The 14,233-nt window shown below is 38.5% G+C and overlaps 1 protein-coding gene and 1 pseudogene across 14 annotated transcripts in view; one reads left to right on the plus strand and one right to left on the minus strand.

Moving 5' to 3' along the window:
• Window positions 1–14,233, plus strand: part of TTLL7 (tubulin tyrosine ligase like 7) — a 197,490-nt gene that overhangs the window by 51,533 nt on the left and 131,724 nt on the right. The window lies entirely within an intron of this gene.
• On the minus strand, window positions 5,013–5,497 carry LOC119527119 (annotated as a pseudogene).

Below are 14,233 nucleotides of genomic sequence, written 5' to 3' on the forward strand. Positions count from 1 at the left end.
GCCACCATTTCCATGAGGGCACACAATAAGCTCCTCCATATACTCAGATGCCATTTTGGAGAGAAGAAAGGTAAAACTCATAGGCTCAGCATTAGCAAACTTAAGAAAGTTAAAATAATAAGAGTCTTAGACACCATTAACTGGCAAATTTAAGGTTCCCTGAGTTCTGGCAGTTGGAGGTGCTTGGTCAGTTTTTGAAAAATAAAGAAACTGCATTTTCTTTGAACATCTGAGTATAGAGTGCCAGATTATAAACACAGTAAACAATTGACTCATAGTGTAATCAATTTACTGCAATTATGTGCTCACTGTTAATAAGCCTGGTTATCTGATACCCAAGTCCTTAGCAATTTGTAATCATCGTAATAAAAGGGATAGGCCCAGCAACCTTGACAATACATTAAGAAACAAAAATTATATAACACAGTTTTAAGAATTCAGTAAGTGCAAGTATGCTTTGTACTCAGTGTTAAAGCCCCACACTTGAATAGCCACAGAAGAAAACATTATGTTATTGCACAGGATTGTGATTGATATTCACAAGGAAATCTTATGCAATCAAAACAAGAATACATTATAATTTACATATTTTAAGTAGGGGAGTGTCAAATATGTTTATTTTTAAAACCAAAGAGGAAATTCAAACATTGTTTTTTTGGAATATAAAAATAGACATAAATCTTACTTTCCTAGAACAGATGAATATCATTTTGTATACTACCTCCCAATATTTAATTAACACATATGTTTGTTCACATATATGGAATAAGTACTCATAAACATTTTATATTTTACTTTGTTCACTTAGCATGAACTAGTAAACCTTTTTCATATTTTCAGTCTTCATAAATATATTTTTAAGGACTGCATAATATTCTTGAGTACTGATGTAACTATAATTTACTGGTTTCCCATTGTTGGAAATTGGGTTGTATAGCTCTTTATATTATTTTGTTTGTAATAACTAGTAAAATTTAAACATATATGGATTGAAAACTGCTTTTCCTGTTTTTTCCTCCATGGATGTCTTTATTTTATTACTCATCTAACCATATACTGGTCAGAGGGGGCATCAGTCACAAAGTTTTTGCAATCACATGATAACAAGATAAAAGCTATATAGTTATACAATCATTATCAAAAATCAAGGCTACTGGATTACAGTTCAACAATTTCAGGATTTCCTTCTGGCTAGTAATACATTAGAAATTAAAAAGAAATAACTATGTAATGATTCAGTAGTCACAATCATGTCTTATATTCTAATTTCTCATTTACAACTCCCTCCCCTCATTTGATCATTCTTTCAATCTTGAGGGATATCTAGGCAATGACCATTCTAACTTCTTCATGTTGAAAAGGGATGTCAACATTATGAGATAGGTGAATGCAACTGGTTGATGTGCTGGAAGAGACTGGTAACTCTAGGTTTCAGGCTTATCTGGCATAGGAATAATCTGGAGGTTTTAAGTTTCTGAAAAAATAAACTTAACAAGTAAAACTTTTATGTCTCACTTAGATAGGATAGTCTTTAGGGTTTCCAGGAATACTGTTGGTTGGGGCTTGATATATTGTGGCAATTTGCAATATCTGTCTGAAGCTTACATAAGAGTAACCTCCAGAATGACCTCTCAACTCTATTTGAAATCTCTTAGCCACTGGAGCTATATTTTGTTTCATTTCTTTTCTCCCTTTTGGTCAAGAAGGGATTGTCAATCCCTTGATGCCAAGGTCAGACTCATCCCTGGGAGTCATATCCTGTGTTTGGGGGAGGGTACTGAGTTTATTTGCAGAGTTTGGCTTAGAGAGTGAGAGGCCACATCTGAGTAACAAAAGAGGTTCTCTGGCGGGTGACTTTAAGGCATAATTATAAGTAGGCTTAGATTCGCCATTAAAGAAATGAATTTCATAAGGGAAAACTTTAAGACTGAGGGCTTGGCTTATTAAATTGGGAATCCTTAATGCTTAAGGGAATTCCACAGGTGGAGAAGTTTAATGGTTCCACATTTTTTCTCCAGTTCCTGCTTTTCCTTTCATTTTCTTATTTACTTGAGAAAAAATATTTGAAAGGAAAATCATTAGTCTGGATAAACATTAGGACTAACAAAGTAATGAATGCTTCAGTTGTTAACTGTTGAAAATAAATATGATAGTCCATCCTTTAGATTCCTGAAGAAAACAACAGTGGGATAAAATTATATCAATAATATTGTTAGGGGTGTTCCAGTTTGCTATTGCTGCCAGAATGCAAAACACCAGAAATGAATTGGCTTTTATAAATGGGGGTTTATTTGGTTAGACAGTTATAGTCCTAAGGCCATAAAGTGTCCAAGGTAATGCATCAACAATTGGGTACCTTTACTGGAGGATGGCCAATGGCTTCTGGAAAACCTCTCTTAGCTGGGAAGGCACATGGCCGGCATCTGCTTGCTCCCAGGTTGTGTTTCAAAATGGCATTCTCCAAAATGTCTTCATCAGCTTCCAACAGCAGTCTTCAAAATGCCTGTCTCAGTTCCAGCTAGCTATGAGCTCCTTCTGTCTTGAGTTTTTACAGAGCTCCAGTGAACTAATCAAGGCCCATGCTGAATGGGTGGGGTCATGCCCCCATGGATATTATCTAATCAGAGTTATCACCCACAGTTGGGTGGGTCACATCTCCATGGACACAACCTAATCCAAAGGTTCCAACTTAGTCAACACTAATACGTCTGCCCCCACAAGACTGCACCAAAGAACATGGCTTTTTCTGGGGGACACAATACATACAAACCAGCACAGGGGGCCAATTTTGCAAGTAAACCTTTGCATGCCTGTCTTAGTTTGCCAGGCTACTATGACAAAAAACACAAAATGGGTTGGCTTAAGCAATAAGCATTTATTGTCTCATGGTTTTGGAGTCTTGAAATCCAAAATCAAGGTATGGATAAAACTGCTTTCTTCTCCAAATTTGTAACATTCTGGTGCTTGCTTGATGCAATCCTTAGGGTTCTTTGCTTGCATCTCTGCCTCCCATCACATGGCAATCTCTCTTTTCTTGTGTCTGCTTTTCTGGCTTCTCGCTGTGGCCTTCTGTGGCTTCTGGCTTCCCGTTTCTTCTCTTTATAAAGTGTCTGTTAACATAGATTAAGAGCCATCCTGACTGAGTTGGCCACACCTTAACTGAAAATAATATCTTCAAAAGGTCTTATTTACAAAGGGATTCACGCCCACAGGGATGCAGATTAAGGTCAGCATTTGTTGGGGTAACTAATTCAGTCTTCCACCACATCCTATTAAATATTTTATGTCAGTATAAGCTAAGGCGGAATGTTTAATAAAAAGAACTGCTGTAAAATTTTACTTTTCTTACTTTAGAAGTACTGGATACTGTATAAGTAATGTGTACTTATCTTTTAGTAAATGGAACATTTTCAGGAGATGTTTAGACATTCTTGCAGTCTGTTGAAACATGAACATTAAAAGAGTTCTTTTTGGTGCATATACATTTTAAGTGTTTATTGCCTTTATGCTTTTATGATTCAGGATTGTTGACTTCTGTGTCTTCGACATCACCATATTCCTCAGAATAACTTGGATGCTGTAAATAGAAAATCTCTGTGTGACTCTTATTTAATCTGCTTTCTATAACTAAGCTGGCTTTTCTCAGCATCTCTTCCATATACATAGGTTATAATTTTTACTCACTGCAGGATAATTTCTTGCCCAGGTATATGTTTTGTATTCCTTACATCTCTCTTTTTTTTTGATAGATTCAAGAGTATGATTCTAAGGGCTGGTTTTACTTTGTCTCAGCTCCCTTTATATTTCCCAAATCTTTACTATAAACATCCCCATCACTTTTCTACCCATCTATTCCCTCCTTTTTGGATTTCAAAACTCTGTTTTCCTCTTTTTCTAATTTCCAATGAGGATAATTTGAAATCTGTGTATACAGGAACAAAAATTCTATTTGTAGTGAAGCAAAAGGTTTGTAGATATAAATCTATTATAGAATGTTATTCAAGAAGAACATACGTTTGAGGACAATTGATTATAAAATCACTTCCAATTAAAGTTAGACTCTAGGTTCCCTCGTGTTTAGAAATTAAATTTATACTGCTAGTTTAAGTAAGAAGGAGCTTAAAAAAATAAATAAGTTTGTTTTCTCTATTTGTGCTAGTTTGAGGTTGTTATGTATCCCAGGAAAGACTATGTTCTTTTAGTCCATTCCTGTAGGTGCAGACCTGTTGTAGGTGGGACTTTTGGTTAGGTAATTTCAATTGAGATGTGACCCACCCCATTCAAGGAGGGGTCTTGAGCCTTTTACTGGAGTCCTTTGTGAGAGGATAAAAGACCAGAGAGCTCAGAGAGAAGCACTTAGTGAAATTTGGAGAGAACAAAGAGAAAAGCCCTGGAGAAGCTAAGCGAGGATCCACAAAGGAGGCCACTGGAACCAGGCAACGAAACCCAGGAGTGAAGAACCAGCAGACGCCAGCCATGTTCCTTCCCATGTGGCAGAAGTGGCCCAGATTCCAGCAGCCTTTCAGAGTCAAGCAGGTATCATCCTGTTGATGCCCTAACTTGGACATTTTTATGGCTGAAAAACTGTAAATTTTAAGTTAATAAATCCCTATTTTGGTTTGCTAAGGCTGCAGGAATACAATATACCAGAAATGGGTTGGCTTTTAACAATGGGGATTTATTAAGTCACAGGTTAGGACTGTAAGATCATGAAAATGTCAAATTAAGGCACCAACAAGAGGATACCTTCTTGGAGGAAAGGCTCCTGGCATCTGGGGTTCCTCTGTCACATGGGAAGGCACATGGTGATATCTGCTGGTCCTTCTCTCTTGGCTTCTGGTTTCAAAATGGCTCTGTCAGCTCCTGTGGGTCCCTCTTGCTTCTACCCAGGATGTGGGTTTTTTTTTTTTTTTTTTTTAACAGATGAATTTTATTGCATCTTTAATATCACAAATAGGTCTGGCATCTTGTTGTTTCCATTGCTGCACAACTCTTAGGTCTTATTCTTCAGCCTATTGAACTGTTCCTTTTTCAGAAACATCGATACCATCCCCAAATTTTGTGATATCCTTGTTTTTAACTGTTGTGGCTTGCTGAATCAAAGAAGCTGAATTTGTTACAAGTTCAGTGTCATTTCCTTCAAGAATTAACTCATCTTTCTGGTCTTGAGATACTGAACAGGCAGCACCTGGCCTCATCCGAACCCTGCGGATATATTTTTCACCCAAGAAATTTCGGATTTCAACCAGAGATGCACTTTCCTGAATAACAACGTTGATGGGGAAGTGAGTACACACAGGCCTCATCTTGTAGTGGAAGCCCAGTGTAAAAACCTTGATCATGTTCTGTACATGACTACAGATAGTGCGAACTGTAGCCAGCTCCTATTTACCCACCATTTGTCAACCCGAAGCCTCTTCTTCTTATTCCTAAGTAGACTGAGTACTGCATTGAAATGTTTGAAGTCCCTCTGCAGGGTTCCTCAGGGGCCCTTCATAATAACTGTGCATTCTTTCAGCATGGTTGGTATCTACATTTTCTGGAATGTCGACAGTCTGGTTGCTGAGAATGGTCTTATTCTCGCAGTAGCTGCCGCAAACTTGTCTCTTCCTTAAAGAGCTCTTGCAACTGAATTAAGACCCACCTTGTATGGGCAAGGTCACATTTCCATGGAAACAACCTAATCAAAAGGTCCCACCCAATAATAGGTCTGCCCTCACAAGATTGAATTAAAAGAACATAGGCTTTTATGGGGCATGTAAAAGAGTCGAACCAGCACGGTTCTCATTGTAAAAGCCAACCCATTTCTGGTATATTGCATTCTGCAGCTTTAGCAAACTGCAACACTATTCTTCTAGCATTTATGAAATCACCTAATTGCTTTAAATGTTTTTTGTGGACTAGTTCTTTTTTAAAAATAATATATACTGAGATTTTCTCAGTAAGCATAACATAAGAAATTATTTCTCTGAATGTATTAAGAAATTTTTATCCATGATCAATAATGATAAGGTTTGCTGTTGTTTTTTGACAATGCCCATGGGCATAGTACTTTTCCTCCCTTTGCTCTGAATCCAGTCAGTCCCCGCCATCAGCTCTCCATCAGCAAAACTGCTGATTTTCACAGCTTGCCCAGCCCTGGTAGAACTACTACACTGAAGGAACTGGGGGTGGGAGTATATGAGGACATTATGACTTCTGAGTCATTTCCCTACACCTTTGCAGCTAGTTGCTGGTGCTGCTGTCCTTCCTCTGCAGGTTCAGCCCTTTGCTTCCAGGCTAATCCTGCTCAGGTCTACAAGCACATGGGGATTCTCAGCCCAGCCCAAGAATGAGATCTGATGTTCATTGTGCTGCCTTGAACCAGAAACTTGGAAATGGGATCTAGCAATCTGAATTCAAGCCCTCCAGGAGATTCTGATGCACATTCAAGTTTGAGACTTGCTGGGATAGATTAAAGACTCAACAAGGGGTTGATTGTTGTTATTGTTAGTTCTATGTACCATAAATTCTGGTGGCCAGTAAGCTCTCAGTTTTCATCACAGCTAAGTTACACTGCCTTAGTCTCATGTGGTCACCTGACAAATTACCACAAACTGGGTGGCTTAAACCAACAAATTTTTCTTGCACAGTTCTAGAGGCTGGAAGTCCAGAATTAAGGTATCAGCAGAGCCATGCTCTCTCTGAAGGCTCTTGGAAAGGATCCTTCTTTGCCTCTTCCTGGCTTCTGGCAGTTACTGTCATTTCTTGGCAATCTTTGGTTTGTAGTGGAATAACTCCAATCTCTGCCTCTGTCTTCACATGAACTTTTTCCCTCTGTATCTTTTCTTCTTGTAAGGACACCAGTCATATTGGATAAGGCCCACTCTCATTCACTGTGACCACATCTTAACTTGATTACATCTGCAAAGACCCTATTTCCAAAGGGTCACTTTCACAGGTACTGGAGATTAGGATTTTAATATATCTTTTTTGGGGGACACAACTGAATCTATAACATGCACCATTGTTTCATTCCCTTGAAAATGACTGCCATTTAAACTATGAAACAGTGCTTTCTCATTACTACAATTTCATTTTATTCATTTTGAAAGAGACTTTTAAAGATAGATTTTTAGTATTACATCACTTTCATGCATACAAAAAAGGAAAAGGAAAGGAAAACATAGGTAAAATCAGTTTAGGCATTCCTAAAACTTCATTTTCAGAGGCTGATTCTTCTGAATCACTTCATAACTCAGAGTCCTCATTGTCCATGTTTTTCTGCTCAACGTCATTGTCTGGGGATTTTCTCAGCCTCTGACACCGATTCTGCAAATTTTGATGTGTATGCACAAGCAATGAAAACTGTATCAGGACTGGCACCTGGCTGAGAGTGATTATAAGATGCATCACAATTTTTGAAGTGTTAAAGCATTAAAAACTAAACCCTGACAACACAAAACAACAATATGGCTTAGAATAAAAGAAATATGCTAGTATTTATTATATAGTCTCTATTATCCACTAATTTACCCACTTTTCTTCTAGAGATAAATTCTGTAGATTATTCTTTATACCACTGTCTTCATCCATCCCCTGCTTATATAATAACCTAGAATCCTTTGTTTAGACCTTGGTTGTATTTAGGTTGGCGTATCATTTCCTCCAGAATCTTCTTGCCTTATAGAGTAATATTAATCAAGTCTGTAGTCTGATAACCTGTAGTTGAATGTATGAAATAATGAATTTGATTAATAATTTTCATTATTTGATGACAAAGCTTGATCTGCCTTTGACATCATTTTGAGTTTCCTGAGTTACCTTAGCAGATGGCAAATTTGTGTTGTTAGATTCTTTAAGATCCTGGGGGTATGGTCACTAGGAAGAATGGGAAATGTAGTTATTTTAGTTATGCACAATGTCATCCCGAACAATAACCCAATATATGGTCTGTTAATAAGGAAGCACTAGTGAATAACTGTTGGGTTGGGAGCCAGCAGTCTCTACCACATGTTAACTAATTAACCTGTGTAGATTACCTTGGAGGCGTATTTAACAACCTAATGGTTTTTAAAATATATATATTTAAGATTTAAAAATCATTTTAGAAGTAGATGAAAACATAAATAATAGAAACTGGTATGTACTCTGAATATTGGTAACAAAGTATGCATTGAATGAGTATCAAACAAGAAGGTCAAAGGAAGAGCTGAAGACCCTTTTGCGGTATCTATCACTTAGATGTTCTGCTCTGTGATGATGCCCTTTACCAAGATAGGGAATATAAGAGGAGTACCAGATTTTCAAGGGAACTTAAGTAGTTAACTTTTGGACAGTTTAGAATTATAAATGCTAGTATCAGATGACATTTGAGTGGTATCATTTGTTCACCAGCTAAGCAATTGTACTTTTTGATATCTATTGTACATTTCCTGGCAGCGACTGGAGAACTGGATATTTTAGAAATTCTCTGCTTCCCCTGTCCCTCTTTGACCTTGTAATCCATGTTATTGAAAGCTGGGGAGAGTGAAGTCCAAAGGACACTTGGTTCCAACATCATAGCTTGTGTAGTCAAGCATACTGTCTTGAGAATGTGAGGTTGAACTCTTAGTTTTGGTTACAGCTCTTTGTGAGGTGAGGGAATGAGAGGAGGCAAATTGATTGACAGAAGTGAGTGAGATACGCAAAAGTTATCTGATAAAATAACATGTTATTTCTCAGGAACAAGGGAGGCACTTTAAAGACATTTGTGGATTTTGTTTAGGCTATTTGGAGAAGTATTTAGAATTTCACTATTATATTCCAGGAGAAATGTGTCCAAAGGGGCTTTTGATTCCATTTAAGCATTTGATGGATACATGATGAAATCACCTTGTTTTATGTCAGTTTAATAACTGAATTATAGCTGTTACTTGCTTTGGGCTTCATTCAACATTTATTGAGTGAGTTTTTTGCCCTTTTTGTTAGTGTAGGTTCTGGAAATACAAATATTAATAAGGGAAAATGGCCTTGAGGTGTTTACAATTATTATTACGTATTTATTAATCTCCGCTTTTTCTTGTTGTTGTACTAGGCTAAATTCCAAAGACAAGACACTCTGCAGAGTTTATGGGTGCTGTAATTTAACCATAAACATTGAACAAATCCTAAGCAGGCTAAGGCAGTTTGAAAATAAATAAGTAGCATATTGGTAGGAGCTACTGTTGCTCCAGGTCAACATTAATTCTGGTATCAGAATGAATAAACAATTTTGTTTATTCTTACATAATACTGCACTTGGTTTCTAGCAGGTTTTTGAAAGTGGTTGATCAAATGCTTCTTTGAAGTCTAAACACATTACAAATCTAGCTTCCGGGAATATACCCAACTTGAGAAAGGGAGACAAAAGTTATTATGTTCAGGGAGTAAGTAGCTTCTCTAAAAAGCCTTTTTAATTTGTGCACATGAGTGGTGTCAATATATTATTGTTCTGTCAGTTGTTTGGGTGAAGTCATTACGTTTACCAGTCAGGCGGCTGTACATTTTGAAATCTATTGTCCTTTCTTGGACGAGAGCACAGAAATAGGCACAGTTATGCTTTGGAAGAAAATTTTCTGTGTTTAATTAATTTTATTTTATAAAATTAGAGATTTTCCTTATTCCTTATCTCTAGTCAATCACTTACTGTGTTGTCTTCTGTTGTCTTCTTTTCTGTATTTTTTGTCCATCCGTTTCTGCAAATACTAAACTGAAATCATCTAACTCCTTAAATTGACTTTTCTTCCTGCATGCCTTCTTTTGATGAATGGTGCCATCTTCTACCAAATTTTCTAAGCCAGCAATCTGGAAATCATCCAGGTTACTTTTTCCTTCTTGATCACCAAGTCCTGTTATTATTCAGTAGTAGTGGTATTCTTTTCTCCCTATGTCATTTTTTTTTTTTATTAGAGAAGTTGTGGGTTTACAAAACAATGATTCATATAATACAGGATTCCCATATAGCACCCAACCACCAACACTTGGATTGGTGTGGAAAATTTGTTACAATTGATGGTAGCACTTTTTTTTATAATTCTATTTAATAGTGGTTACTTTTTTTACAATTGATGAAAGATTATTAAAGTAGTTCTATTAACTGTTGTCCATAGTTTATGTAGGGGTATTTTTTCCTCATATTCCCAACCTATTATTAATTATTTTTTTCATTCATGTCTTTATTATACTTATCTACCCATTCACTGGATAAAGGGGTGTCATTCACAAGGATTTTACAGTCACACAGTCACAAGATAAAAGCTATATAGTTATGCAATCATTATCAAAGATCAAGGCTACTGGATTACAGTTCAACAATTTCAGGTATTTCCTTCTGGCTACTCTAGTATGCTAGAAACTAAGGAGAAATATCTGTGTACTGAGTCAGTAGTCATACTCATTTGTTAAATCCTAATTTCTCTGTTACAACTCCTCCCTCTCATTCGATCATTCTCTCAGTCTTCAGGGCTATCTAGGCAATGACTATTCTAACTTATTTGTGCTGAAAAGGGGTGTCAACATTACAGGGTAGAGGAATGAAACTGGTTGATGTTCTGGGAGAGATTGGTTCCTCTGGGTTTCAGGGCTTATCTGGCATAGGATCAATCTGGAAGCCTTAAGTTTCTGAAAAAATAAACTTAAAAATAAAGCTTTTGTAAAGTTTTAGATCTAGCCCATGTTATTCTTTAGGGTTTTCAGGAATACTGTTTGTTGGGGCTTGACATACTGTGGCAAATTGCAATATCTCACTGAAGCTTGCAGAAGAGTAATCTCCAGAATGCCCTCTCAACTTTATTTGAAATCTGTTAGCCACTGAAACATTATTTTGTTTCATTTCTTTGGCCGTTTTGGTCAAGAAGGCGTTGTCAGTCCCATGATTCTAGGGCCAGTCTCATCCCTGGAGTCATGTTCCACATTGCCAGGGAGATGTACACCCCTGGAAGTCATGTCCCACATAGGAGGAAGGGTAATGAGTTTATTTGCAGAGTTTGTCTTAAAGAGAGGCCACATCTGAGCAACAAAAGAGGTTCTCTGGAGGTGACTCAGGCATAATTATAAGTAGGCTTAGCATCACCATTACAGAAATAAGCTTCATAAAGGCAAGCCTCAAAATCAAGGGCTTGGCTTATTAAATTGTCTCCCTATGTCTTTTGCTTCTATCTGTGATCAGGCTCTTCTCATCTTTCTCCTGGACTTTTGCAATATTCTCTTAAAAACTCTCTGTCTCGAGGATGTGGAAAAAGAGGCACACTTATTCATTTCTGGTGGGAATGTAGAATGGTGCAACCACTCTGGAAGACAGTGTGAAGGTTCCTCAGGAAGCTAAGTATAGATCTGCCATATGACCCAGCTATTCCATTGCTAGGTATATACTCAAAGGAACTGAAAGTTAAGACACAAACGGACATTAGTAAACCGATGTTTATTGTGGCATTATTCATGATTGCCAAGAGATGGAAGCAGCCCATAGGTCCATCAATGGACAAGTAGATGAACAAACTGTGGTATATACACATGATGGAACATTATGCAGCTGTTAAGACAGAACAAAGACAGGGAACATATAATAACGTGGATGAATCCTGAAGACATTATGTTGAGTGAAGTTAGCCAGAAACAAAAGGACAAATAATGTATGGTCTCACTAATATGAACTAACATTAGTGAGAAAACTTTGAGAGTTAAAAGCTGATAATACAGGCTACCAGGAGATAGAAAGAGGGTAGAGATCAGGCATTTGATGCTGAAGGACTACAGAATGTTCAGCAGGATTGATTGTATAGATCCAGAAATAGATAGCATAATACTGTGTGATACTAGCACACTATCATAAGTACACTGAACAAAGATGTCTTTGAGTAAGGCTGAAAGAGGTGGGATAGGGGAATGTATGACACCAGAGGTAAAGATAGATGATGAAGAAAAGAACATAGGCTTGGAGAAACTAAGATGGCGGCTAGGTGAGACAGGGCAAAAGAACACCTCCATGAAAAACACTAGATAAAAAACAGAAAGTGACCCAGAATACCGGTTACAGCGATGTGCCAGCTGGATGAGGTCTGCTAGTTCCAAAGGGGCCGTATACTTGGTGAAACTGGGAGTCTGCATTCTGAAACGAGTGAGTAAACTGGCTGGAAGACCTGCAGCCACGTGGAGGTCTGGGGAAGCCAGGGTTTGGCGTTTGGAGACCGACGGGCTCTTTAAAAAAAAAAAAGGGAAAAACCCAGGAGCGGCTGCAGCAGCGATAGTGGGAACCACGCAGTAAAACACAGCAAGAGGGGACTGGGCTGGCCTCTTGGTGTCTGGCCTGGAAGATAGCCTGCTGCAGATACCCTTGGGCCTGGGGGAATGGAGGGGAGAGCCGAAAGCAGAAGGAAACCCCACAGCTAGCAGCTGTCTACCCAGAGGGCTGGATAAACTCCTGTCCAGGGCCGTGCCCACAGCCCAGAGCCTCGCCAGTTGTCCCAGAGCTGGGAAGGAGGAACTGTGCGAGGAGGGGTGTGTGGAGATGCCCCGTTAGGCCATCTTTGCATCAGGCTGAAAGCGAGCCGGCACAGCCCGGGGGCCCGGGGCTTCCCTTGAGGGATGGCATGCACTGGTGACGTAGCAAGGCGTTCCCTTGGCAGAGGTCCTGGAGGATTGTGGCTGGGTGGGGGGACCCGCTCGGAGAACCCAGGGACACTACACCAAGTCCAGTGGTTTGTGGGACAGTGAGAGAGAGTGGGTTTGGGGCTGAACTGAAATGAAGGCTTAGACTCTTGCGGTGGCCTTGAATCTCCGGGAACCTGGGGGATTTGAATATTAAAGCTGTCCTTCCTCCCTGGCCACCTGTACACACACCCCACATTCAGGGCAGACAGCTCCAGCAACACACCCAAACTGAGTTCTCCAACTGTACCCCACAAGAATCATTTCCCCACACACCATGGGGACAAGGTGGAGAACTGACTTGAGGGGTATAGGTGACTCACAGACGCCATCTGCTGGTTAGTTAGAGAAAGTGTACGCCACCAAACTGTGTTTCTGAAAAATTAGGTATTTTTTCTTCTTTACAACTTGAAAGAACCCTATCAAGCAAAGCAAATGCCAAGAAGCCAAAAACAACAGAAAATCTTAATGCATATAATAAAACCAGATGATATGGAGACTCCACCTCCAAACACACAAATCAAGATATCAGAAGAAACACTGTACCTTGCACAATTAATCAAAGAACTACAATCGAGGAATGAAAGCATGGCAAAGGATTTAAAGGACATCAAGAAGACCATGGCCCAGGATATAAGTGACATAAAGAAGACCCTAGAAGAGCATAAAGAAGACATTGCAAGAGTAAATAAAAAAATAGAAGATCTTATGGATATAAAAGAAACTGTTGGCCAAATTAAAAAAGACTCTGGATATTCACAATACAAGACTAGAGGAAGCTGAACAACATCTCAGTGTCCTAGAAGTCCACAGAACAGAAAATGAAAGAACAAAAGAAAGAATGGAGAAAAAAATTGAAAAAATCAAAATGGATCTCAGGGATACGATAGATAAAATAAAATGTCCAAACTTAAGACTCATTGGTGTCCCAGAAGGGGAAGAGAAGGGTAAAGGTCTAGAAAGCGTATTCAAAGAAATTGTTGGGGAAAACTTCCCTAACATTCTACACAATATAAATACACAAAGCATAAATGCCCAGTGAACTCCAAATAGAATAAATCCAAATAAACCCACTCCAAGACATATTCTGATCAGACTGTCAAATACTGAAGAGAAGGAGCAAGTTCTGAAAGCAGCAAGAGAAAAGCAATTCACCACATACAAAGGAAACAACATAAGACTAAGTTGTGACTACTCAGCAGCCACCATGGAGGCGAGAAGGCAGTGGCATGACATTTAAAATTCTGAGAGAGAAAAATTTCCAACCAAGAATACTTTATCCAGCAAAACTCTCCTTCAAATTTGAGGGAGAGCTTAAATTTTTCACAGACAAACAAATGCTGAGAGAGTTTGCCAATGAAAGACCTGCCCTACTTCAGATACTAGAGGGAGCTCTACTGACAGAAAAACAAAGAAAGGAGAACGAGATATAGAGAATTGTAACTGACATATATAGTACCTTACATCCCAAATCACCAGGACACTCATTTTTCTCCAGTGATCACGGATCTTTCTCCAGAAGGAAACATAAGATGGGACATAAAACAAGCCTCAAGAAAAAAAAAAAAAAAAAAATTGAATATACTCA

Source organism: Choloepus didactylus, chromosome 2 (assembly GCF_015220235.1).
Source record: "Choloepus didactylus isolate mChoDid1 chromosome 2, mChoDid1.pri, whole genome shotgun sequence".
Taxonomy (NCBI): domain Eukaryota; kingdom Metazoa; phylum Chordata; class Mammalia; order Pilosa; family Megalonychidae; genus Choloepus; species Choloepus didactylus.